Source organism: Tursiops truncatus, chromosome 7 (assembly GCF_011762595.2).
Source record: "Tursiops truncatus isolate mTurTru1 chromosome 7, mTurTru1.mat.Y, whole genome shotgun sequence".
Classification (NCBI taxonomy): domain Eukaryota; kingdom Metazoa; phylum Chordata; class Mammalia; order Artiodactyla; family Delphinidae; genus Tursiops; species Tursiops truncatus.
Window position 1 is genome coordinate 81,531,376 of NC_047040.1, and position 27,847 is coordinate 81,559,222.

At 35.0% G+C, this 27,847-nt stretch overlaps 1 protein-coding gene across 14 annotated transcripts in view; it reads right to left on the minus strand.

The window, feature by feature from the left end:
* Positions 1-27,847, minus strand: part of MBD5 (methyl-CpG binding domain protein 5) — a 405,239-nt gene that overhangs the window by 125,746 nt on the left and 251,646 nt on the right. For all 14 annotated transcript variants that reach the window (XR_012333127.1, XM_073807733.1, XM_073807732.1 and 11 more), the window contains one exon: positions 18,635-18,756. The gene's annotated coding sequence lies outside the window, so the exon portion shown is untranslated. The remainder of the gene's footprint in view (positions 1-18,634; positions 18,757-27,847) is intronic.

Consider the following 27,847-nt stretch of genomic DNA (forward strand, 5'->3'; position numbering starts at 1 on the left):
ACAAGTATTAATTAGTGTATAAAGACTATATAGCTTATGTGTCCAAAGAAGGCAAGATTTATACTTTGAGAAGGATAAAAGAAGTAAAACATATTTTTACTTCCTTTATGTAAATATACATATAATACATGTAAATAACATACATAACGTAAATATACATATTGTGCCAGGTTTTAAAAAATGGCAATGCACACAAAATATTTAAAAGGATAATTTAATGATTATCCCACTTAAAAAATAAAACATAGTAATAAATGACACAAAGAAAATATCAAAAACCAGGTAATTTTTTTAGTAGAAAGTCTTTTTAGAAAAACCTTTCTTAATTTAATACATAAACTATCACCTTTATAGAGCGGTGACAATGATTACAAAATATAGAAGGCAAAAAAGATTACCGGACAAAGCTCTTGTTACACTTGAATTAGCCACATAAAGTGGAGGATGAGGAATAAACAAGCGTGTGGCAGGTGGGGTGGAGGTTGGGAAGAATGGATGTAGTCTAAGTTTTATGTGCGTCTTGAAATAGCTGTCCATTGTACATTCTCCAAGTGCATTCACTTAAAATATTAATACCCTGAATTCACATGGTACATTTAACATAAAGAATTTAACATGAGGGACTTCCCTGGTGGTCCAGGGGTAAAGAGTCCACCTTACAATGCAGGGGACATGGGTTTGATCCCTGGACAGGGAACTAGGATCCCACATGCCGCAGGGCAACTAAGTCCGCATGCCACAATTACTGAGCTCGCGTGCCTCAACTAGAGAGCCTGTGTGCCACAAACTACAGAGCCCACGAGCTCTGGAGCCCGCACGCCACAACTAGAGAAGAGAAAACTCGCCCACCACAACTAGAGAGAAGCCCGCGCTCTGCAAGGAAAGATCCTGCGGGCCTCAATGAGGATCCCGTGGGCCACAACTGAGACCCGATGCAGCCAAAAGTAAATAAAATAAATAAATAATAAATAAATCTTAAAAAAAAAGAACTTAACATGGCTCACAAATACACTATTAATTACCTTTTCTTGAGAGAGGGGGATTAATCACCATATTAATTTAGGTTTATAATTTTATCAATTTGGACAAAGAGCAAGGAATACATTTCCAAGGTTTGGCCTTTTTTCTTAAATACTTGGAACAATTTGACCCATGATAATGAAACAGGTTTTAACTCTCAGTGGCATACTCGAGTTCAAAGAAGTATTAAAACTTTTTATTTTGGTATAAATTCAAACTCAGAGAAATGTTGCAAGAATAGGATGGTTGGATTCTTATTTTATTCAGTGTGTTATAATTCATTATCATCATTATTTATTTTGATGCTCAAACTGTCTCAAATTTGGCCAGTGAGAATCTTTTCAAATGGTCTCCTGTCCCAAATATTTTTTGCAACTAAATTTTCCTTAAGAAAATCCCAACCATTCTACGTTCCACTCTACCTCCAAAGAAATAAAATATTTTTCCTTTATTTTTGTTGTTTTTAATAGCAGAGAGTTACTATGTCATATTCAAAAATGTTTTAGAAGAATATGCAATGACACATGACACTGATGAACTACTAAATTAAGTGACAAAAACCAACACGGTTTCTATTTTGGAAAAACTATTTCTTCTTTAGCTATTATTTCCTTAGAGTTGTAACATGCAATTTTTTAAAGTAAAAAATAATATGTTCATGATTTTAGAGTATTTTATCTAGAAATCATAAAGACCAATACTATATAACAACTTTAAAAATCTTTAACACTCTAAAATCACGCATATATTATTTTTAATTAATTAAAAATTAAAAAGATCTAATTAAACGTTGAGCTGTTATAAGATAATGCTGTAACCTAGGACATTTTTCAAATAGCTCTGGTCCCTCACAAGCACATGGTAAAGTTCTTTGCTTATAAAGAACTTATACCGTCCTCTTTCTTGTAAGGAGAAAAATGTAAATATATAATTTAGAATAATTGAATATAACATTTCAGAATTACAAGGAATTTTGGAATATATTTAGTCCTGTATTTCCCAAACTATGTTTGGAAGATCACTTAAAATATAGGGTAACAGAAACTTTTAATACTACATCCATCTTTTGGAAATTCACATTAATATTGGGTACAGAATGAGCACAGAACTTAGAATTTTTTAGAAGTTCATTCTTAATATCTAGCTGGGAAGTGGTAATCTCTTCATTTTTCAGAAGAGAAATATCTTTTATAATGCCTCATAGACAGCTGATGGCAGATCCAGAACAGAAAGTACAAATCTCCTGGCTACTGGCAGTTCTGTGTGTCTTGTTAACACAAGACCACTTCAGGACCCTTTTAGTTGGAGTCCTCTTTACCAAGAATTACTAAGAGCACAATATAATTGTTGTGAAACATGCTTTGATGCTCTTATTAATGAATAGTGATTGCTGCCCCAAATATGGGATCAGTGGTTCTGTGTTGTAGAGCCTAGTTTATATAACTCAACACAGTAAGTGACCTTTAAAAATAAGTTGCTATAGTGATTTCCTATTTGTCTGACTATACAGATAATAATGTGAGCCCTTCTTGTATCAAAGACTGGATCTTGTGCGAAGTTGAAACAACATATTAGTAAATATTGGACAAATTCATTCGTTTATTCAGCATATATCCTACCTTTTAAAAATGGCTTTGCAACAGCTTATTGAAATACTTATAAAACAAGACAGTTAGTTTCCCAAACTGGTGTCCTGGAGAACACAGCTCTAAAAGATGGAACTTGATATGATGCAAAATAGTGTTCCAGGTCAAACATGTTTGGGAATGGTTGGGTTTACAGATTTCTTTTTTCCAGGACTACTAAGAAACTTTTACATGATAAGGGCATTATGCATTTTCAAGAAAGAAAAATATGAAGAATATATACATATATGTGTGTGTGTGTGTGTGTGTGTGTGTGTGTATTTTCACTTTCCAGATTTACTTGACAAGTGATATTTTCTTCCAGCCTTCATGATACACCTTTTAGAAGACTGTTCCATGAAACACCAGTTTGGGAAATACTGATTTGGGAAAAAGGACGAGCAAATTCATCCAGGAGCTGGAGACAAATCAGAGCTCGGTGTACTGTTCAATTATAATAAGTATCTAGTCCTGATATGCCTCCCATTCCCACTCCCCCAAAAGATATTAATATGCTGCACCCACACTTTCTGTTAGAGTCCTGGTTCCGGGCCACTCTCTTGTATTTGCTTATTGTTTATTTGTTTACTGCATCTCATTCTACCCAGCTTTGGCCAAACCTGGTTGTATTTCTTACTTATTTCTGCCTCTCCTTGTACTTCAGATTGGATTCTAGGCACTGAGTTTCCAGCTTATGGTCTTAGACTTCTCAATACGGATTCTGGTCATCTGCCCTGGTACTCTGTAGTTTTCCCTGGCTATATAAAGAAACCTATGAATTAGTTTGGTAAGCTAATCTCTCTGTCATCAAGAGGACAAACAGGGCTTCCCTGATGGTGCAGTGGTTGAGAGTCCACCTGCCGATGCAGGGGACATGGGTTCGTGCCCCGGTCCGGGAAGATCCCACATGCTGCAGAGCGGCTGAGCCCGTGAGCCATGGCTGCTGAGCCTGCGCGTCCGGAGCCTGTGCTCCGCAACGGGAGAGGCCACAACAATGAGAGGCCCACGTACCGCAAAAAAAAAAAAAAGAGGACAAACAAAACTACAGAGCTGATCCTTAGCACATTTGTGCTTTAATTTTCTTAGCTGGGAGTTGCTATGTAATCTGTTATTTCTTCTATTTTATAATATTTTTGCAGTGAGTAAAGAGAAAACAAATCAGATTCTTTCAGTACATACATGACTTGAAAGTCAGTCACCTGTTCAGATGCTTTAATTCATTCAGTGCTTTCCTTTCTGGGTTTTATTTTTTACACAAAAGTATTAAATGGTGAAAGAGCTTTCCACACTGGGAGAATATGGCTTCCTGAATGTGAAAGCTGACTTCTTGAAAGAGATGCTCTACACCAATCTGACAGATGATAAAATAACTTCTGTTGATGATCACAATTTTATACTGCAGACTCTAGATACTATTTTATTTTTAATAATTTAACAGAGTTCATCCCGAATTACGAAATAGCAACAGACTAATTGCACCTTATTGGGGTTAGATTTCAAAATAAGTAGATTACTGTAATTCTAAACACAAGGTAAATAATGGGGAAAAATCCATAATGAGTCTTATCTAGCATGATCTAAAACTTTAAAATGAACAATCATTATTTGTGCCTTTTAAACTGGAATATAAAAGCATTATGTTCTATTAATTGAATATTTTAAAACAATATTTTATGCCAGATTTAAAAATGATTGTGCAGCAATATTAAATGGTGTGCACGTGCACCCTGTAATTCTAGCCTGTGGAAGCAGTTTCTGAGGTTTCACAGTAAATATCAGCAATGCAGCACACTCTACCTCAATTTTCAATATCTAGGTCACATGACTCACTTTGAATACTGTGAATAGGAAAAAAAACAAGCAGGAAGATTTCTGTAGTGCTACCAAGAAATCATAACAACATTCAAATTATGAAAGAAAATAGCATAGTATGGTTTTAAAAATAATTCCTATGTAAAAATAGAAGCTAGTGCCCTGAAAATGAACTTCTGATCTATTATTTAAAATGAATAAAACCATTGAGGAGCGTTATTTACTTAATAAAATGCCTTTTGTTTTTACTACTCCCTCAGATGTGTGTGTGTGTGTGTACGTGCACACACTGTATGTGTGTGTGAGCACTGAACAGTCAGAAAGAGACAAGAAGAAGATACTGAAAATTTCCAGTTACAATAAAGGCAAATAGGTATGACAATAATGATATCTGAAATTACAATCTTTTTATTTATATAAGGAAACTCAAGGGGTGGACAATATATTTTAATTATGAAAAATGCATAGTGGTTTCCTAATTTCTTTAAGCCACAATCACATAGTTGTAGATATCTGGAGTCTGGAATCTTCTTTACTGTAATTTTTATTATTTTCCTTGAAATCTACTGAATTTATTAGGTTTTGGATTTAAAATTTCTCCTTTCCCCTTCCCCAGGTTATGTGAAAGAAAGGAAGTAAATGAGAGACCCTAATAATCTATAATAAAACTCTGCTACCACTTATAATTTTTATGTATGTATATTTCTTTTTAAGGGATATTCAAATGAAAGCAACTTGTCTAAGTGCATTTTTCTTAATCTATTCAATAACATTAAAGAGAAATCACACATGACAGCACAACAAATTAGATGGGAAATACTAAAAAACTGCATTTAAGTGACTAGAATTTATAAAGATAGAACTTTGATAAAGAAATGATTCATAGTATAAAGACTTGGCTATAATCAATGTATATTTCTTTAACAGCACTAAAGCTTACAAGTATCTTTTAATCAAGTACCCAACAGAGCTGCTTAAGACAACAAGAAAGCAGGAAAAACACTTTTTAGATGTAACATTCCATGAGCTGGCAACAATCCTCTTTAAAGTACCAAAATTTTCATATAGATACAGGTTAGGGGATTTGGATTAGCTAATTTACTCTAGTTATGGAAATATTCTAGAGGTGGTTTAAAAATGGGTCCACAGTATGAAGAAGGGGAAAATGAAATTATATATTTTATCTCATTTAATCATCATTGCCACCCTATGAGACAGTATTTTGATCCTCATAGCTGTCATCTTACTGCAAATAAAGGATTATAAGCTTCTAGAAGTCAAAGGCTGGTTTAAGACTAATTTACTGCTATTATATGCAAAATCACGTTTATATTCAATGATAAAAGAGATAGGTTGGTATTCAGCAACAGATGGAAAGCACTGCTAGAGTAGGTAGAGATTAGATGATTTCTGAAGAAAGTTACTTCTGTTTTAGCCTGGGGAATAATATATTATATAACATATTAATATTTTATGTAATATGATAAATATATTTTGCTTAATATTTATTTCATTAAATATTGATCTATTTATGTCTAAGAACATATATTTATGTCATTATTTTAATAACTAGTTTTATTATCTATCATGTGCTAGGTGCTATAAGCATCATATAATTATATCCAGGAAAACTTAGTCTGTTAGTTTATGCTGCTATACTTCAAATGACATTTGATCTGGTCATTTTTCTACTTACGAACATTCAATGACTGCTAGTTAAAGATGGGAGGTAGACCATACATGTTTTTACTTCTTTTAAGACCTACTAAAATGATAGTAAAGGAATAAAAAATAAGTGACACCACAATGTATGGGGGACAGACCATCAACAGATAAGAGATTTCAAAAAATTAATGTGAACAGGAAAATACAGAGAGGAAAATGCTGCGGTGGAGCACAGGAAACCTCAGCCTACAGTAGACATGGAGTGGCAAATGCTAAGATCAGACCCATCCATCTGCAGAACTACAGAGAGGTTCAAAGGCTCGCGGATGCCCAGTGAGAGGGCAGCAATGAGAGCAGCAGTGAGAGGTTGGGCTGAAAACGGGGGGATTAATTTAAGGTTTGTATAAGGAACAGCTGGCACCCACATCCACTGAAGCAAGGCATTCCTAAAGAAATAATCAAAGGGCTCCTCTTGGGGAAAATCAATCCTATGAATAGCTTTTATCTCTGGCATTTAGGGACTCTGGATTGTAATGAATGGGTCCTGTCCTAGCCACCCTAAACACCTGAAATCAGGAAAAGCTGCCTTTGTATGCAAAGCTCCCCATCAGCTGTTTATTTCCTCACTGTTATATATGAACCTGTATCCAAGAATTACCAGATATTTAAAGAAAGCTTCCTGCATAAAAAAGAGGAAAAAAACCCCAAAAAGCAAACAGAAAAATGAAGCTGAATTGGAGGCAATGGGTAACTTAGGGAAAAAAGATGAATTTTAAAAAGAACTCTAGCTAGCATCCTCAGGGACAGTGAGCAGACATCATACACAAAATAATATTAGAGATGATTATAATAGTAACGATAATAGCAAATACATATAAGGCTTACTACATTCCAGATTTTATTCTTAACGTTTTATGTTTACAAACTCATTTAATTCTTAGAACTCTGAGATAAGCAGACTATTATTATCCCCATTTCAGATTAGGACAGAGATAGATAATTTAAAATTGCTCAAGGTCACAGAGTTACTAAGTGGGAGACAGGAATTCAAGCTCAGTCTGGCTCCAAAATCTGTGCTCTTAATCACTACCCTCTTCATCTTTAAACAAACAAAGACAAACAAACAAAACTCCCAGAGAATATGAAAGACTCTTGGAAAATGAAAACATAATTTTATATTTCAACCCTCCTATGAATCTCTTTTTTTGGTTTGGTTTTAGGAATTGAGAGCATTGCCTGGAAATAGATTTAAAAAGAAATAGAAAATATTATTATAAAGAAGAGACATTAGATGTTCAGCTCATGTGGTCCTTCACAGAATAACAACAGTTACAGAAGGAAAGAACAAGAAGAAAAAAAAGAAAAAAAGGAAGGACATTACTAAAGAAATAGTACAAGATGATTTTCTAGGGATTAAACTCCTCAGATGAAAGTGCTCACTGAATACAACATGAACAGAAAAAAGCCTATATGCACATCATTGGGAACTGAAAACACCAAGAAAAACAAGAATGGACCCCAAAAGTTACCAGAAGGAAAGAATAGATGAGCTACAAAGGACCAACTCAGGCTGGTGTAAATAAATTTTAAAAGATTGTGGAGCATCACCATCCAAGTTCAGTGGGAAAATGATTTGTACCCTAGAATCCCAGACAACCTACAATTCAGACGGCAAGCAGTTAGATAGGCAGCAACTGCTTATCCTCAGCACATTCTTCAAAGTCGGTACTCTTTCTACAATTTTTAACACAATGATTGTTAAGACTATTATAAAAACAGTCAGTTGTAGAAGTGGCACAAAATGTCAGTTTTTAGACTGTGTCTCATGTAGGGCAAGTAGTCGAACGTGGCACCTTTTAATGCTTTTTCTCCCTCTCCAATACTGATGCACAACCCCACTTCTCCCCTTTCCCCCAGTGAGGCCCTGCTCCCACGCTTGCACCTTCTGATGTTAGAACCTGGATACACTTCTAGTGAGAATAAAATAAAGAACATTCAAACATGTGAAAGTTCAGAAAGTTTATCATCCATATATTCTTTCTTAGAAAGTTGCTAAGGGATATGCTTCATTAAAGGAGGATGTACAATGAAAAAGAAAAAAAATGTGGGTTGAGGAGGAAAGGGAAGCCTTAGGATGACAGTTGTGCAGCCAAAGGATGTAAGGATCTAGAAGAGCAGCTCCCAGGGAAAAGAACAAAAACAAAAAGAGATGCCCAGAATGTTTCACATACTGAAGAGTTGGAAAGAATTGGGAATATGACAAAGAAAAACAATGCAAGAAAAACAAAAATAGGCAATTAGAAATTTTAAGAAAACTGAAAAATGGCCTAAGTAAGGGAATATAACCAAAGAAGACTACTTGGGACTATAATTAATCATTAATTTAAATGATTCTGTATCTGGCACTATTTTAGCCACTGAGATTATAAAAGTGAGGGGAAAAATAGTAAACCAAAAAAATCAAAGAAATTAAAGTACATAATCCTTGTCTCCTTGAAGCTGTAGTCAAGGACAGGGAGAGTGACAATAATTTTAAAAATTAAGTGAAATACAATATATGATTTGTATTAACAATAAGTGCTACAGTGAAAAATACAACAGACAGTAAAACAAGAATCCTAGGTAGGGGAGTTGCTATTTCCGATAAGATGGTCAGGAACAGCCCTACTGAGCAGCTGTCACTTGGGTCAAGAACTTAAGGAAGGGCAGGAACAGTCAATGTGGTCCTGTGGGTGAATGGATGTTCCAGGTAGTGGGAACAGAAAATGCAAAGGCACTTTTCACACAATAATATATAAATGCTTAATTATGGTTATAAAATAGATGTAAATGGCATCAATTTTAGAAATACAAAAATGAAAGAACTGAGAACAGAACCATGGAGAATGTGGACACACTTATCCTCATCTGCTAGAGGGGACAATCCCAAAGCAGCACCTACAGTTAATGGGATAAGAAATAGAGGTATTATAAAGGTATACTGCTGTATCCACAGTTACAACAGAGAAACCCAAAACAGAGATAAAACCAAATGAAGAAGGATAGAGCAAAGGTAGAGGTGGGGTAGGATTAAGTGAGTGAATTTATAATGCCTCCTTTATTTGTGTGTGTGTGTATGTGTGTGTGCGTTACTATATGATGCCTAAAAGTGATAAATTAAAAAATTTGAGGTGGAAGCAAATTACTTTTACCTGGATAAATGAAGATAAATATCGGAAGGAAAAGTGGAAAGAGAAGTGAGGCGTCAGTGGGAAAAGGGGAACCAAAGAACTATTGATTTTAACCATGTGCATATATTAATTTGACTTAAGCACACCCATCTACACACACACACACACACACACACACACACACACACACACACACACACACACACACACACACACACACACACACACACACACACACACACACACCCTTTGGAAGCTCTTAGGATAAATAACACTGCCTACAGGGCCCTGCCTGCCTCACCAGACTCACTTCATGCCTCCCTCACCTGCACTCTCTGCTCTGACCACACTGGCCCCCTTTCAGTTTCCTGAGCAAGCAAGTCCCTATGCTGCTCCTTCCATCTGAAATGTTTGGCCCAATATTCACATCCAGGCTGACTTATCCATTAAGTACAGCGGGCACAAGTGCCTAGGGCCCAAAATACTTTTAGGAGTCCATGAAAATGTTTTACTTTTTATTAAAATAAGGAAAAAAAAAACACTTTTCGTTGAAAGAAAATGTTTTAGTATATAATACTAACATATTTGTCTTCATACCAGTATAATCACAAAATACAATTTTTAATATTCTTATGGAGGAAGGGGCCCATGAAGGCAAAAGTGTCTAGGGCCCATAAAAGTCACAGTGTGGCCCCTGCCTATCCTACTCCCCATTTCCACCTGACCTTGTAGATCCTACTCATCCCTCAGATCTTAGCCAAAAAGCCCCTTCTTCGGAGATCCTTTGCCTGATTTTCCCAGACTATATGAGGTCCCTACATATGTTCTTGCATTACCTTACAATGTGGAAATGAAATAAATTGTGTAATTTTCTGTTTAATGAAATCAGGAACTGTGCCTACCTCATTTACCACTATGTTCCCAGTACAAAGCCTTATATGTATTGATGTGAGGCCATGTAGGACTGAGAATTTTCTACTGTGGCTCCCTCAAGCCCTGGTTCAGGTTTCTGATCCCAAATTTACTACTTACTATTTAATCTCTTATTGACTCAGTTTCCTCATTTAAAATTGGGGATAATAATGGAGTTTTGAGTTAGAATGTGAATTAGAATAGTGACCGGCATATAGTAAACCCTATATAAAGCCTCGTTACCCTTCTTCATGTTATTAGATGATTACGAGAACACTACCCTTTTTATTAGTATTATCACCATTATTATTCCATACATTGGGTGAGTTAAGTAAATGTTTTAGTTTGTTAATTTCCTCCCTCTTACTACCTATTATGTAAATATGTTTTAAAAGAGGGTGGAGTCATTTTAAGAATTTAAGTCACAAAGTTTTTAGAGAAGAGTTAGAGCAAAGAGCTATAAGGATCGAAGGAAATGGAGACTTTGGTAATTGAAAATACATAATTATCCACGAATTCAAAACTTCAGGGCTTTCAAAATAGCCACACTAACCAGTTCATAATTTTACATGATAAGATCGGGCTAGAAGAATGTTTTTAGCAAAGAGTAGTAAATCAGAATTCTCTCAAACATAAATTTCCATGAAAATCTAATAAAAATGAGAGGTGGAATTTATTATCTTTCTAAAAAAATCTTACCCATTTCCCCTGAATAGATGCTCTACACAGTTGAACACAATTTTCAATAGTGATATTACTTTCTTGGGGTTACAATTTTTTAATACGTAATTCCATCTAAGGGTAAATAAAAATACATACCCCCAAAGCAGTAAAAATAAAATAAAGCAACAGTAAATGAAAAGCCTGCCAACGGTTTTCATTTTGGTAAACATTTATCTTAACATTTAAGCTTCAGACTCCTGAGATGACCCTTGGGATAAAATGACAGACTCAAGTCTTGATTCCTTCTGGTATTTCAAACAATACTCCACAAACTAAGGACCATTTATTTTGAGGATAAATGACTGTCTAGGAGGATTAATGTCCTCGGGCTTTGCCTGGGGTCTGTAATCTCACCTAATCATTATTCACAATCACCCAGAAAAGCCTCAAGCTAAAACTGTGATTGCTACTTAGAACTAAATTTGCAAATTCATTAAAAAAAATTCTTTCTTCTTTCATGATTTCATTTTTTTGCTTAATTCATGTGTACCTTTAGACACGAACTGCAGCAAACATTAAAACCTAGAGCAACAGTCAACACGTTTTGGGTGTTGCTTTCTTCATTAATTTATGAAAAAGATAAGCCATCCTTTATTTGAAAACCAAAATAAAATTTATAAATGCAAAAATGAATTGAGGGATGCAGCATTCCCTGAAAATAAGGGAATAATCTAGAGTCAAATCATGCCACAAATTTCTTTAATTAGACCTTTCACATTATTTTTCCTTAGGATGTAATTTCTTGCCATCTATCTTGCCAAAACTTTCCATTCCTGCTTTATCTCTAGGACTGACTGCTGGAATCCTCTCTCTGTTCTTCCAGTAACTCTGTCTACTTTAGTTGATAGAGAAATACAATTTCTTACTGATTATAACATTTAGGAGTCTCTGCTCTGAATAACAGCAGTTAAGAGTGAGAGCTATGTGTCTCGGGCTGCCTGGGTTAGAGTCAGATTCCTTACCTCTGTAAAAGGGGATAATAAAAGATTTTACCTCAAAGCACACTGTAAGGATTAAATGAAATAAATAATTCAAAGTATTTAGTAGATTGACTGCTACATAGTAAGCACTGAATAACTGTTATTATTGCTAATAATGATAACTTTTAAGAATCTTTTATTTATAATACTTCTTAAATATCTTCTGAGAAAACTGGATAAAGAAACATTCTTGTGACTTTGGATAAGCTTCAGCTAAGCTCTCTGCTCTTCTGTTTTCTCACTTATAAAATGAAATAATCTGGCAATATTAACCTAAAGGAGTCTCTTAACTATAAAAACTTACATGATATTACTTAGCTGTGACGAAGGTTCAGATTTATTTTCCTTCTCTGCATTTGATATGTACTGACAATCTTATTTCCAGTTGAGACTAACTCTGTTTTTTTTATCCTTCTTCTTTGAATAAGAATCATGTCTAATGATATTCTGTACTCTTTCTGGCATTAGTAATCATGAGATACTTTCTTAACTTCTTATGATGAACTTTTACATTCAGTATCAAACCCCAAAGAAGGCCTTAAGATGGTATTGCTTTCTTCTGAACTGATAGCTCAAAAACTAATCAGATATTAACCACATATAACAAATGAAATTCTATCTAATCCACAGATTAAAAAAAAACCAAAACAAACCCTGTTATGTTTCTGGAGAGGCGTATACGAAGTTTTACTCAAAAGGCTTGGAAAGTCTTTTTAATATAGTAACATAATTCACAATTTAGGATAGTGCCTTCTGAGGACAGGAAAATAAAATTTATATCATGGTATAAGAAGAGTTATAGATTCTAATAAGGCATAACTTTAGTAAAAAAGGAAGCTGAAGCTTTTTATTAAGATATAACTTTAGGGGCTTCCCTGGTGGCGCAGTGGTTGAGAATCTGCCTGCTAATGCAGGGGACACGGGTTCAAGCCCTGGTCTGGAAGGATCCCACATGCTGCGGGGCAGCTAGGCCCGTGAGCCACAACTACTGAGCCTGCGTGTCTGGAGCTTGTGCTCCACAACAAGAGAGGCCGCGATAGTGAGAGGCCCGCGCACCGTGATGAAGAGTGGCCCCCGCTTGCCACAACTAGAGAAAGCCCTCGCATAGAAATGAAGACCCAACACAGCAAAAATAAATAATTAATAAACTCTTACCCCCAACATCTAAAAAAAAAAAAAATGATTAAAAGAACAGGATTTGGTTAAAAAAGAAAGATATAACTTTAGTAACAAAAAAGTTATACGGATATCATACAGATATGTGTATTTAATCAATGCGAGAGGAGTAACATAAGTATTCAGTATAATTAAATTCTCATAGAGGCTATTTTAAAATCCTAAATTATGTAACAATAATCTTAACTAATGCTGATGTTTGGTTTAACATTATAAGTATCTTGTAGTGAAAGTCAGTGATTCCAGCAAGACAAACTATGGCAGATGTAAAATACAGGTTAGTTAAAAATACCTTTAAGGTCAGTGTGCATACTGAAGTACTTAATGATTTAATATCTGAATTTGCTTCAAAATAATACAGACGATATAAGCGAAACAAGATTAGCTGTGAGTTCTTAATTACTGAAGCCAGACTGAGGTACATGGAGGTTCATTATACTATTCTGCCAAATACTCTGTGTTTAAAACCATCCGTAATATACACAGTTCAAAAAAAAAAAAAAAAAAAAGCCAATGGACCAGCAGACACCAAAACCAGAACCCATGAGGAAGATGACAGATTTAACCTCATAAAAATGCTAACTTTATATGGCAAAAAGTAAGTACATAAAACAAAAACAACCAGCTTTACAACAAATGTTAAAGGAACTTCCCTAGGTGGGAAAGAGACCAGCAACATAAAACAACCTTGTATACATATAGACTGCTATATCAAAACCTCATGGGAACAGCAAACCAAAAAATTACAATACATAACACACAAAAAGAAAAAGCAACCCAAACACAACACCAAAGATAGTTATCAAATCACAAGAGAAGAGAACAAAAGAGAAAGGGAAGAAGAAAGACCTACAAAAGCAAATCCAAAACAATTAAGAAAACGTCAATAGGAACATACATATCAATAATTACCTTAAATGTAAATGGATTAAATGCTCCAACCAAAAGAAAAAGACTGGCTGAATGGATACAAAAACAAGACCCATGTATACGCTGTCTAAAAGAGACCCACTTCAGCTCTAGGGACACATACAGACTGAAAATGAGGGGATAGAAAAAGGTATTCCATACAAATAGAAACCAAAAGAAAGCTGGAGTAGCAGCTTTTTAATCAGACAAAATAAACTTTAAAATAAAGACTGTTACAAGACACAAGGAAGGACACTACATAATGATGAAGGGACCAATCCAAGAAGAAGACATAACAATTGTAAATATATATGCACCCAACATAGGAGCACCTCAATATATAAGGCAAATGCTAATAGCCATAAAACAAGAAACTGACAGTAACACAATAATAGTGGGGGACTTTAACACCCCAATTACCCCAATGGACAAATCATCCACACAGAAGACCAATAAGGAAACACAAGCCTTAAATGACACATTAGACGAGAGAGACTTAATTGATATTGATAGGACATTCCATCCAAAAGCAGCAGAATACACTTTCTTCTCAAGTGAGCATGGAACATTCTCCAGGTGAGTTCACATCCTGGTCCACAAATCAAGCCTTGGTAAATTTAAGAAAATTGAAATCATATCAAGCATCTTTTCTGACCACAACTCAATGAGATTAGAAATCAATTATAGGAAAAAAACTGTAAAAAACACAAACACATGGAGGCTAAACAATGTTACTAAACAACCAATGGATCACTGAAGAAATCAAAGAAATAAAAAAATACCTAGAGGCAAACAACAATGAAGACACAATGATCCAAAACCTATGGGACGCAGCAAAAGCAGTTCTGAAAGGGAGGTTTATAACAATGCAATCTTAGCTCAGGAAACAAGAAAAATCTCAAATAAACAACCTAAAAATACAACTAAAGCAACTACAGAAAGAAGAACAAACAAAACCCAAAGTTAGTAGAATGAAAGAAATCATAAAGATCAGACCAGAAATAAATGAAATACAGATGAAGAAAACAATGGCAAAGATCAATAAAACTAAAAGCTGTTTCTTTGAGAAGATAAACAAATTTGATAAATCTTATGCCAGACTCATCAGGAAAAAAAGGGACAGGACTCAAATCAATAAAATTAGAAATGAAAAAGGAGAAGTTACAACTGACACCACAAATACAAAGCATCAAAAGAGACTACTATAAGCAACTATATGCCAATAACATGGACAACTTAGAAGAAATGGACAAACTCTGAAAAAGGTACAACTTTCCAAGCCTGAACCAGGAAGAAATAGACAATATGAACAGACCAATTACAAGTAATGAGATTGAAACTGTGATTAAAAACTTCAAACATACAAAAGTCCAGGACTAGATGGCTTCACAGGTGAATTCTATATTCTATTCAAATATTTAGAGAAGAGTTAACACCAATCCTTCTCAAACTCTTCCAAAGAACTGCAGAGGAACAAACACTCCCAAACTCATTCTCTGAGGCCACATCATCCTGATACCAAAACCAGACAAAGATATCATGAACAAAGAAAATTACAGGCCAATATCACTGATGAACGTAGACGCAAAAATCCTCAACAAAAGACTAGCAAACCGAATCCAACAACACATTAAAAAGATCACACACCATGATCAAGTGGAATATATCCCAGGGACACAAGGATTCTTCAACATACACAAACCAATCAATTTATACACCACATTAACAAACTGAAGAAAAAAACCCATATGATCATCTCAATAGATGCAGAAAAAGCTTTTCACAAAACTCAACACCTATTTATGATAAAAACTCTCCAGACAGTGGACATGGAGGTAACATACCTCAACATAATACAGGCCATATATGACAAACCCACAGCAACATTATTCTCAATGGTGAAAACTGAAAGCATTTTCTCAAAGATCAGGAACAAGACAAAGATGTCCACTCTAGCCACTTGTGTTCAACATAGTTTTGTAAGTCCTAGCCACAGCAATCAGAGAAGAAAAAGAAAGAAATCCGGAAAAGAAGAAGTAAAACTGAAACTGTTTGCAGATGACATGATACTATACATAGAAAATCCTAAAGATGCTACCAGAAAACTACTAGAGCTCATCAATGAGTTTGGTAAAGTTGCAGGATACATAATTAATACACAGAAATCTCTTGCATTCCTACACACTGACAACGAAAGTTCAGAAAGAGAAATTAAGGAAACAATCCCATTTACAAACACATCAAAAAGAATAAAATACCTAGGAATAAACCTACTTAAGGAGGCAAAAGACCTGTACTCTGAAAACTATAAGATACTGATGAAAGAAATCAAAGATGACACAAAGAAATGGAGAGATATACCATGTTCTTGGTTTGGAAGAATCAATATTATCAAAATGACTATACTATCCAAGGCAATCTACAGATTCAATGGAATCTCTATCAAACTAACAATGGCATTTTTCACAGAACTAGAAAAATTTTTTTTACAATTTTACAACACAAAAGACCCTGAATAGCCAAAGCATCCTGAGAAAGAAAAACAGAGCTGGAGGAATCAGGCTCCCTGACTTCAGACTATTCTACAAAGCTACAGTAATCAAAACCATATGGTAATGGCACAAAAACAGAAACATAGATCAATAAAACAGGATAGAAAGTCCAGAGATGAACCCACACACCTATCGTCAACTAATCTATGACAAAGGAGGCAAGAAAATACAAAGGAGAAAAGATGGTCCCTTCAATAAGTAGTGTGGGGAAAACTGGACAGTTACATGTAAAATAATAAAATTAGAACACTCCCTAACATCATACACAAAATAAACTCAAAATGGATTAAAGACCTAAACGTAAGGTGGCAAAGTATAAAACTCTTAGAGGAAAACATAGGCAGAACATTCTCTGACATAAATTGCAGAAAGATCTTTTCTGGCCCACCTCCTAGCGTAATGAAAACAAAAACAAAAATAAACAAATGGGACCTAATGAAACTTAAAAGCTTTTGCACAGCAAAGGAAACCATAAACAAAATGAAAAGACAACCCACAGAATGGGAGAAAAGATTTGCAAATGAAGTGACCAGGGAGGGATTCATCTCCAATATATATAAACAGTTCATGCAGCTCAATAACAAAAAAACAAACAACCCAATCAAAAAATGAGCAGAAGACCTAAATAGACATTTCTCCAAAGAAGGCATACAGATGGCCAACAAACACATGAAAAGATGCTCAACATCACTAATTATTAGAGAAAAGCAAATCAAAACTACAATAGGTTATCACTTCACACCAGTCAGAATGGCCATCATTAAAAAGTCTACAAACAATAAATGCTGGAGAGGGTGTGGGGAAAAGGGAACCCTCCTGCACTGTTGGTGGGAATGTAAATTGCTACAGCCACTATGGAGAACAGTATGGAGGTTCCTTAAAAAACTAAAAATAGAAGTACCATGCGATCCAGCAATCCCACTCCTGGGCATATATCTGGACAAAACCATAATTTGAAAAGATACATGCACCCCAATGTTCACTGCCGCTCTATTTACAATAGCCAAGACATGGAAGCAGCCTAAATGTCCATTGACAGAGGAATGAATAAAGAAGATGTGGTACATATATACAATGGAATATTATTCAGCCATAAAAAAGAACAAAATAATGCCATTTGCAGCAACATGGATGGACCCAGAGATTGTCATACTGAGTGAAGTAAGTCAGACAGAGAAGGACAAGTATCGTATAATATCGCTTATATATGGAATCTAAAAAAATGATACAAATGAACTTATTTACAAAATAGAAACAGAGTTACAGATGTAGAAAACAAACTTATGGTTACCAAGGGGGAAAGTGGTAGGGAGGAATTAATTGGGAGATTGGGATTGATATATACACAGTACTATAAATAAAGTAGACAATCAACAAGGATCTACTGTATAGCACAAGGAAGTCTACTCAATATTCTGTGATAACCTATATGGGAAAAGAATCTGAAAAATAATGGATATAGGTATATGTATAACTGAATCACTTTGCTGTACACCTGAAATGAACACAACATTGTAAATCAACTACACTCTAATATAAAATTAAATTAAATTTAAAAAAATTAAAAAAGAAACATTCTAGCCAAGGAGCATTTATATTCTATTATTTTTAGTCATAATATATGTACATATGTATATAATAATACATAATGCATAATTATATATGTATTATTATGCATCATATAGACATATCAATAAATTCAGAAAGACATGATAACATATAAAAAGTACTTATCTCAAGGTGGTAAGATTACTCTACTTTTCCATATTGTCTTCTTTTTTTTTTTACAATAAACATGTATTAATTTTATAATAGAAATATTCTTTAGAGGTGTTTGTATGTCAACTTTTTCGAGAAGTCCAGCATTTTATTTATTTTCTGAATTTTAGAATTTTATTTATTTTTTTATACAGCAGGTTCTTATTAGTTATCCATTTTATACATATTAGTGTATATATGTCAATCCCAATCTCCCAATTGGCATTTTAATCTATAGATGTCAGATGTTTTTCATATTCAATAAATATTAAGTTCACAGACAAGATAACTATAATTATATGAAGAATTCATGCAGAGAAAACAACTCCTACCTTCTGCAGAGAAACTGATAAAAACATAACACGTGCTGTGAGACCCAGCAGCGTAATGGAGGCAGTAAATCTCTAGATCTTCTATGTCTTTACGAGTCCCTATAAAGGAGTACCTCTTCTCTCTGTAACAGAAATAACATAGACACACACATTTATTTAAAGGAATGTAAATTATTCTTAAGTACACACTGCAGCTATATAGGCTGCTGCCTGTTTTCAAGTGGGGTCTCACAGAAAAACAGTTGGAAATACTACCACTTTTAAAAAAAAAAAAAATTTATTTATTTATTTTTGGCTGCATTGGGTCTTTGTTGCTGTGTGCAAGCTTTCTCTAGTTGCGGTGCACGGGGGCTACCCTTCATTGCGGTACGTGGGCTTCTCATTGTGGTGGCTTCTCTTGTTGCAGATCATGGGCTCTAGGCGCGTAGGCTTCGGTAGTTGTGGCAAGCGGACTCAGTAGTTGTGGTTCATGGGCTCTAGAGCACAGGCTCAGTAATTGTGGAGGATGGGCTTAGCTGCTCTGCAGCATGTGGGATCTTCACGGACCAGGGATCAAAGCCGTGTCCCCTGAATTGGCAGGCAGATTCTTAACCTCTGTGCCACCAGGGAAGTCCTATTTTTTTTTTTAATTTACCATTTTAACCATTTTATTTATTTACTTTTGACTGTATTGGGTTTTAGTTGTGGCATGAGGGACCTTTGTTGTGCCATGTGGGCTTCTTAGTTGCGGCATGCATGCGGGATCTAGTTCCCCGACCAGGGACTGAATCCACGCCCTCTGCATTGGAAGCGTGGAGTCTTAACCACTGGACCACCAGGGAAGTCCCCCATTACCACTTATTTGTTATATGACCTTGGGAACATTACTTATCCTCTCTGTGCCTTAGTTTCCTCATCTGTAAATAGGGATAATAACAGTACCCAAGTAGAAGGGTCATTATAAAGATTAATATTCATAAAGTACAACAGTGTCAGATACAATAACAATAGTGTATGCCATATATGTGGTTTTTAAAGAGAAATACCTGAGTGGGGTTTATTATATTAATAGAGACTCTTCACAGAGCATATTACTTTCAGTGATATTTTACTTCTGTTAACATCTCAAGTAATTCTCACTTCAGTGCTATGAATGGATATTATTACCACCTGGCCCTCCGCTTTGCAAATCAGAAAGTTGATTTTATCAGAGCTCCCCAAACTGTTACAAACTCACAAGAACTGATAAATTTAAAAAGGCAACTTTTTGTTGTTCCAAAATGATAGCAAATGGACTGGATATAATACTATTTCCTGCTACCTGGTCTATTTAAGTACAAACCACTTAGAAACTACCTGTTTAGTGTAAAGTTAAAGCAAGTAGAATTGAAAAACTCAAACTGGATCTTCCATCAAACCATAGAAGTGTGCTTTTCTACTGTGTTACTAATCTCCTCTTACACTTGATATGATACCTTGAGAAAGCACAACATCACCAATGGAATATTCTTGCCAAGAATGTTTAATCTCAATCTAATAATCAAAAAAAAAAATCAGAAAAATCTAAATTAAGGGACATCTTGCAAACAATTTGCCCAGACTTTTAAAACATGTCAACAACATGACACAAGAAGGCTGGGAATTTTTCTTTTTTTAAGTTTAAAGGAGGTTAAATGGATATGACAACTGAATACAATGCATGATCCTTGAGTGGATCTTGGAATCAGGGGGAAAAAAGACAGCTATAATTACTGAACAGTTGGGAAATTTAAAATACAGACTTTTAAAATCCCTATTAGTTAATACATTTAAAATTAGGTGGATTATTCCTGTAAATAAAAATTATTCATTCATGCGTTTATATGCATCATAATTAATTAAACATCTATTCAGTGTGATAGGCCTGCAGATAATAAAAATTCTTGCAAGTAACAGACCTTAAAATACAGTCTTGGCCTGGCCAAAGAGGTCAGATGACGGGTAGTGCGGACCCCTCTTAGTCTGGCAAGTTAGCAAAGTGGCTAAACCACCATCTGATATATTTGGGACTCAGGCCATCTTCCTACTGAAGTGTTTTCCCTTCTAATGAAGGGGAAAAATTCAGAATGTTGGAGCAGGCTGCTGCTTCATGCAGCCTTCAATAAAGTTCTACAAGAAAGAGTGGCACATCAGGAAGCAGAGAAGGGCAAAAAAGATAGCTTTGCCAAAAGAGCTACTTTCTGTCTGTGGATGAGAATCAGATGATCTGGAGCTTGGCAGGACTGAAGAAGCCAAATTATAAATGTTTTATAATTATCTTTTATTTATTTTTGAATAGGTTATTTGCATGATATAGAATTTGAGAGATATAAAAAGGCAGTGAAAAATTTCCCATCCAGTCCTGTCCCCCAGACATCTATTTTCCCTCCCCAGAGGCAATCCCTGCTACCGCTCATGTATTCTTCCAGAAATGTTTAATGCATTGCCATATCTATACATGTATTTACAGAAATGGAGCAGGTTATACACTCTGTTCTATACCTTGCTTTCTTTATGTAATATGTTTTGTCAATTGATCACTTCAGTACAAAGAGAGCTGCATTATTATATATTATTTTCATAAAGCTTATACTGTAAAAACTACAGAGTAGATAAGAATGCAAGACGACACAACAGGTGTTTTCCCATGGAAAGGAAAAAAAATACTGTCCACCAGACAAAAAAGAGCGTTGAGGTATCTGAGGGTAGAGTACTGAAGATGACGACTGAGAAAGGTAGCTGGGAGGATTTGTCTGAAGACATCTTTGGATTCAGAGAGTACCAGTGCATTGTGGCAGAACATCTGAAAAGTTACTGAAGTCTTTGCCATGAGAGGGGTGCAAAAGTGGCTAAGACTGATCTGGAAGACATTAAGGAGACTGGGGTTTGAGGAAACAGGGTGAAGAGTACCTGGTCCTCACAACTGGAGACCACAGCAAGAACCTCAGCAGTAGACTAAGTATATGAAGTTCAGAGGCCCAGCAAGAGGAAACACATCTCAGCGGATGACGGCACATGGTGCCCAAATGCCAAGGGCCCTGAGTAACTCAGCAGAGACCAGCAAGCAGAGAGAAGAATGTGGAAGCCCATGCTTATCCGCTGATATCAGGACGATATGAGTCTCCCCAGGAACTTGGGGAAGAGCAGAAGCGAAGGAGAGGATAAGAAGAAGAATCTTAAAGCCTAAATTGACTCAATTTTAACTCAGAAGTGACCAAGTTACTACCAGCTGGTAAGATTAAGTTTTCCTTTATCTATGGAAGTGATGGGGTTGGGGGACCAGGAGAAGAGGTTTGTGAGTTAATCCTGTTCACACACAGGCAAACGGTATTTTACACACTTAATAAGATTTAAACCTACATAGCTCATACGGCTGTTACAAGGATTCAATGAAATGGTTGTGTGAAAATGTACAAAGAATAAATGGTGTGATTTTCTGGTTACAATTTTTTTTTATATCTTTATTGGAGTATAATTGCTTTACAATGTTGCATTAGTTTCTGCTGGTTACAGTTTTTGATAGCAACCTTTCTGTGACTTCCCCCCAAGTTCTGGGGAACTTTACGGTGGTCCTATATTTCCAAATTTTATTATACACGGCCACTTCCAAAGAGTATTAGCTTTGAAGTAAGTGAATCCTCAGTTCAAATTCTACCTCTGTCACCCACTAGCTGTAAGAATCTGGGGAAGTAACTTAACTTCTCTGAGTCTCTGAATCTTTATTCATAAAACATAGTGTGACAATCAAAAATTATGTTATACTGTATTAGGTGAAATAATGAAGTGTACACACGACACTGTCTTTAATAACCAAAAATCACTGTATACATATATTAAGTAAGATAATGAAACAAACAATTACTTCCTCTAAAGGTTAAACAATGTTGCCCAGTTTTTGATTTGGAAATTTTGATAATCTTGTCCATGTCCTGACTCTAATATATTGAGCTCTGTAATATATGGCTCTTAGTTATTGTTCCCAGGGCAATGGAGTACTAAACATCCCCACACACTGTGAAGAAAGCAGGCCTGTGTCATAATAAAAGCATTCAATATAAAATATATGACACATAACCAGCAATCTCTTCAAGTCTTACTCTGAGACTGAGTATAGGAATTGGATATGGTAATTTCCCATTTTCTTAAAATAGAAATTGTCTTTTTGAAAAAGATATTAAAAAAAAGGTATTTATCTCAAATCTAACACGTTAGAAAGAAAAACTACTCAGTAGATAATAATGTTGATTTCTGGTTAAAGATGGTAGATTGAACATATACTTAATTCCATCCCCTTTCAAAACCACATTAAAATACAATATAATATTAAATATTTCATTAAAAAGCATGAAACAAGAAAGAAAAAGAGAATGAGGGATGAATGACAGTACCAAAATTTGGAAACTAGACAGCAGAAGGACTACAGCTAACTGACTTAGCAAATCCAAACAAACTAAACCTTAAACTAGTCGGAGATAAAGCCAGGAAAAAGTTTTATTTGCATTACAGTTTCCAAGAAACTTAGTAATTGGTAGCACCCAGACTTATGGAAGTAGTTTAAAGGTAGAAATAAGAGCAAGGCTGGTTGGAAGTCTGTTTAAGAATTAGTCTCTTGCATTCCCTCTCTACCATCTGCAACTGGACAAGTACCCCTCCCTCTATCAACCTAGCCGAAGACAATGTTTATTCTTTGGAGTGGTAAAACAGAAGGTTCCCAAACTGGGAAATTTGGAGAATTCTGGTCAGCAGAGTACTCTACTGAAAACAGAACTGAATGAAGTTTTATACTTTGAATATGACATCCCAAGTCCTCTTCTACTTAGTTTGTAAAATGCTAGTAGCACACCTTATAACCTCTAGGTAGGAGAGTGAAAGATTCTTCTTTGGAGAATCTAACTGGATTAAAGAGAATCTAACTGGATTAAAAACTGGATTAAAGTTCTCAATAAATTGACACTGGGAGTTCCTGAACAAAACAGCATAGTCAGATCTATGGAATGCACAGTCATCAAGCCCCAATTATGTATTATCCAGATATCCCCCTTTCTTTAAACATGAGCAGTGGGAAATTAATGGATTAAATGTGAAGCTGAAAAAAAATCAAGAAGTAGAAATATAATCATTTATTTAGAGATATTGTTCTTCATAAACACCAAAAGAAACACCTAGAAAGAACTGAAAGTGATTGCTTCTGGTAATTGGAAAAATGGTGAAAAGAGGTGTAGAACAGGAAACTGCTAATTTCTTTTAAAAATAAGTCTTGTAGGACTACTTGATTTTTTAAACTATGTGCATGTGTAACTTTGATAAATATAGAACAAAACAGTATAAAATTAACATTAACAATGATCTGTAGGAACTTAGCAATTCAAATTTAAATTCTTAAATGTGGCTGCATATGAACTGCTGTACTGTCCAACCTTAAAGGGTAAGTTTCTAGAAAACAGGTGTTACACCAGACAAATATCTGCTATGGCAGCCAGCACATGGCAGGTAACTAAACATTGCTACTTTAACTGCTAACAATGAAAAACAAAAACAGGCACTGTGGTGGGTTCTAGAACTCCTGCGTTCAAATCTTGACTCTAACCCTTTCTAGTTATATAGTCTTGGACAAGATATTAAATCTCTTTTTGTTTATGCTTCCTTATCTGTAAAATCCTCATTTCATAGGAATGTTGTGAGTGTTAACATATATTATAGGAAGAGTGTTTAGCACAGTGCCCGAGGCATAAGGAATGGTTAATAAATGCTAGCTATTTTAATTTTTATCCCCAAATCCTAACTCTGGATGTTAAGGATCATGTCTACTGTACCTCCTACTACTCCCTTGCACAGACCTCACGACATTTTATTTCCCACAAATGTCTTGTTCAACAACTCTAACCCTAATCATCACCCTAAAATCAATACTGCCTGGTTCACTTCAAAACACAAACTAGAAATAAATACCTGGAACCACCTCTTTTGTCTTATCCATTCTTACTTTCCTTTTCCTTTAAGGCAGCCTGGAGCAGAATTTGTAAGCAGAGGACCTAAGTTTGGGCAGATCATTTAGCCTCTCTGACTATCCATTTTCTCATCTGTTAAGTGGAGATGATAATACCTGCTGGAGTGGATACTTGAAGTTTGTCTCTCCACCATGCTTTCCTGCTATTTCTGCTAACTGTATACCAATTTTCCTTTTGACAACTCACCCGTTCGACAGCTTTAGAGGTGGGTCTAACTGCCAAAGCCAGTCTGCATAGCCCCCTATCCCTCTGTCCACAGTGAGGTTTCCAAGGATGGATACTTAATCAGATCAGGACCACTGACACTCAAAACTGTCAGTTACACCAAGTGTGGAGCTGACAATGAAGCCAATTCAGGGGATAAGAACTGCGAGCATAAGATTAGTCTTTCTGGAGACCATTCTATCCTATAAACCACAATATCTCCTTTTAGCCTAAGCTTGTGTGTGTGGAGTGGGGAGGGAGGGGAGGGGGAGGGGAGGGCAGAAAGGGCAAGTGTTCTTCAGCTAAATGAGTCTTAACTCCTATCAACCATGTATGTATTATCTCTACTGTTTCTAAGATGAACTGAGATAATAAATATAAAAATCTTGGATAAACGTAAAAGAGTATGCAAATGTTAATTGTTAAAAATTGTAATAACACAAGCCCAATTTCTTCACAAAGTATACTATCCTTGTAATAGTTATAACTTATTTTCACAAAAATCAAAGTACCTTATTAAAAATCTGGACATGATGGATAGTATTTGTGAATATATATTTTGCATAAAAAATATAAGAATGCCCAATTGTCCAAATTATTCCAGGTCATGCATGTGACAGCAGCTCAGACGGCTTCCTTATCTACCAGATTTAAAAGGTTAGGCTAGTACACCCCAAATCTCTATTTTACCCTTTGATATTTAAAGTTGTATGCTCCATAAACCTGTTTGAATCCTTTTGAAAATATGTATTCTGTACTAATTACTTGCAAGTGAATTTTATCAGACTTAATTAGTAAAGTCTAGAGTAGTACAATTATTTTATTATTTATAAGTAAAACACAAATTAAAGAGAAATTGAAAAATGGTACCTAGTCCCTATAAAAGCTGATTTTATAAATGTATAAAATAAAATACTCTGAATTCAGAATAAAAATTAGAAATAAATGATATCTCAAGTGACCTCAAAGGGTATAAAAAGGCATTTGTTTTCTTAAATAGATCCATCTCTTCATGTCTACAGGATTAATATGACTGACAATTCTTTTCTTTCTGGCTAAAGCAAAAGTAAACTTTAGCTCAACTCCTGTTTAATTTCTCAGAAACGAAATAAGTGCAATTGAAATAAATGCTGCTTTACAGTATTTGCTTCATCTGATATCTCCTAGGTCTTATCTCTAGATTACGCTCCTTTAGGTAAAGGATCAGATAATCAGGTAATAAGGATGACTTTGGTCTCATCTTCCATTATCAATACCCAATGATAACAATGAATATAATAATGAGAAAATCATGAGCATGAATGTATACATTTTTTTCATGATGGAAAATATCCAATACAAAATGAAAAAAAAAAACTGGGCTGTAATGGCATTTTTTTAAAGAAAGAAAACAATGAGATAAGAATGCTATTCTTTAATTAAAACAAGTTATAATATCAGGGTCACTGTTAAAAGTTTAATACCAATTAAAAATAGTATTAGACAGATAATTAGTCAGGAAACATAATAAAATGCTTAAATTCCAGTCCAACAAAACCAACAACTCTCCTTAATAAACTGGACTATGAAGAATGTGGTATTTTAATAAATATACTTTAAGTCACTTTTGTCCTTCAAAATGGTTATCTTCGGAGGCTGTAAACAAGCCCAGAAATGCCAGACTTGTGAAAATATTTCTGGAATTTCTCTTTTGTAATTGCCTCTACAGTTAACTTTTGTACGACACAAGATCCCTTGTTGTTTCTGACCCCAAAAGGCATACATAACTTTTGACCCACTAAGCTTAGTTTGACATGACATTTAGTTGGTTTAAGAATGCAGATGAAACTAGTAATGTGCATGCAAAATAGTATCTTAAGGAACAAAAGCAATTCCATAAATATTTTGTGCAAAGGCAGTATCCATGGAGTAAGTCTACAGTTTCCAAAAGTGCTTCTGAGAGTCAAAAAATAATAAAGATTTTAAAATGTTGTCGCCTTCCCTATAACTATGTCTTAAATTAAGAATAAAATAGCAGTCTGAATATGCAGACATAAACTATCAAATTTCAGATTGTGAGAATAAATTTTTTTAAAATTGCAGCTTCTAAAAATTAATTCAATCTAACAAACATTTATTGAATGTATTCTATTTATCTATAGGAGTGCTATAGGTACAATAGAAAACAGCAAAATAAGTAATATACAGGCCAGGTGTTCAGAGCAATTATAAGCTAAGTGGAAGAGAAAGTTATGTACAATAACCAGTACAACATTCTACTTCAGTTCTAGACTTAAACATTCTAAATAAAGCTAAAATCTTAGTTATATAAGCTAATTTACATTCAAACGTTTTAGTCCATAGTTTCTCATGTCATTCCTTTTATCACTAGCATTGTGTACCATTATAAATACATATCACATCACATTGTATAAATTTATTTATCCTCAGCTGGTCTATGAGCTCCTCCACATGAACTAGAGGTCATGGCACAACATCTACTGTAATGTACATGAACAACAACTGTGTGAATCATAAGGCAAGAAGTTAAATTACTGAAAGAAAGGCAAAGCGGTATGAGAAAATCAGAAAAGGAATGGTTTTAATTCCCACTGGAGAAAGCTTCAAAAACAAGGGAGCATTTAAAGAAAACTGAGATCTTAATATACAGAAACATAACAAGAGAGAGAGGATTATGGGCAGATGGAACAGGAAAAGTTTGCAAAACTATGAAGGTAAGGAAGGTACTGGGTATGCTTTACAATATTCATAATCCAGTATCACTGGAATTCCAAGCTTTTGTGATTGATTAATAGATGTATTAACTATAGGAGGGGTACTGGGAATAACACTTAGACAAATTAGCAGCAATCTGAGTGGGTCATCTTTCTCAGACCTGTACTACCAGGGGACCAACAGTACACGTCTATCAAAATGGTGCCACAAAAAATGGCCTTTGAAAATCTGCTCTTATGTCTGAACACAATTCAGATGTCTATATTATTTTAGAATAATGTAGAGCACT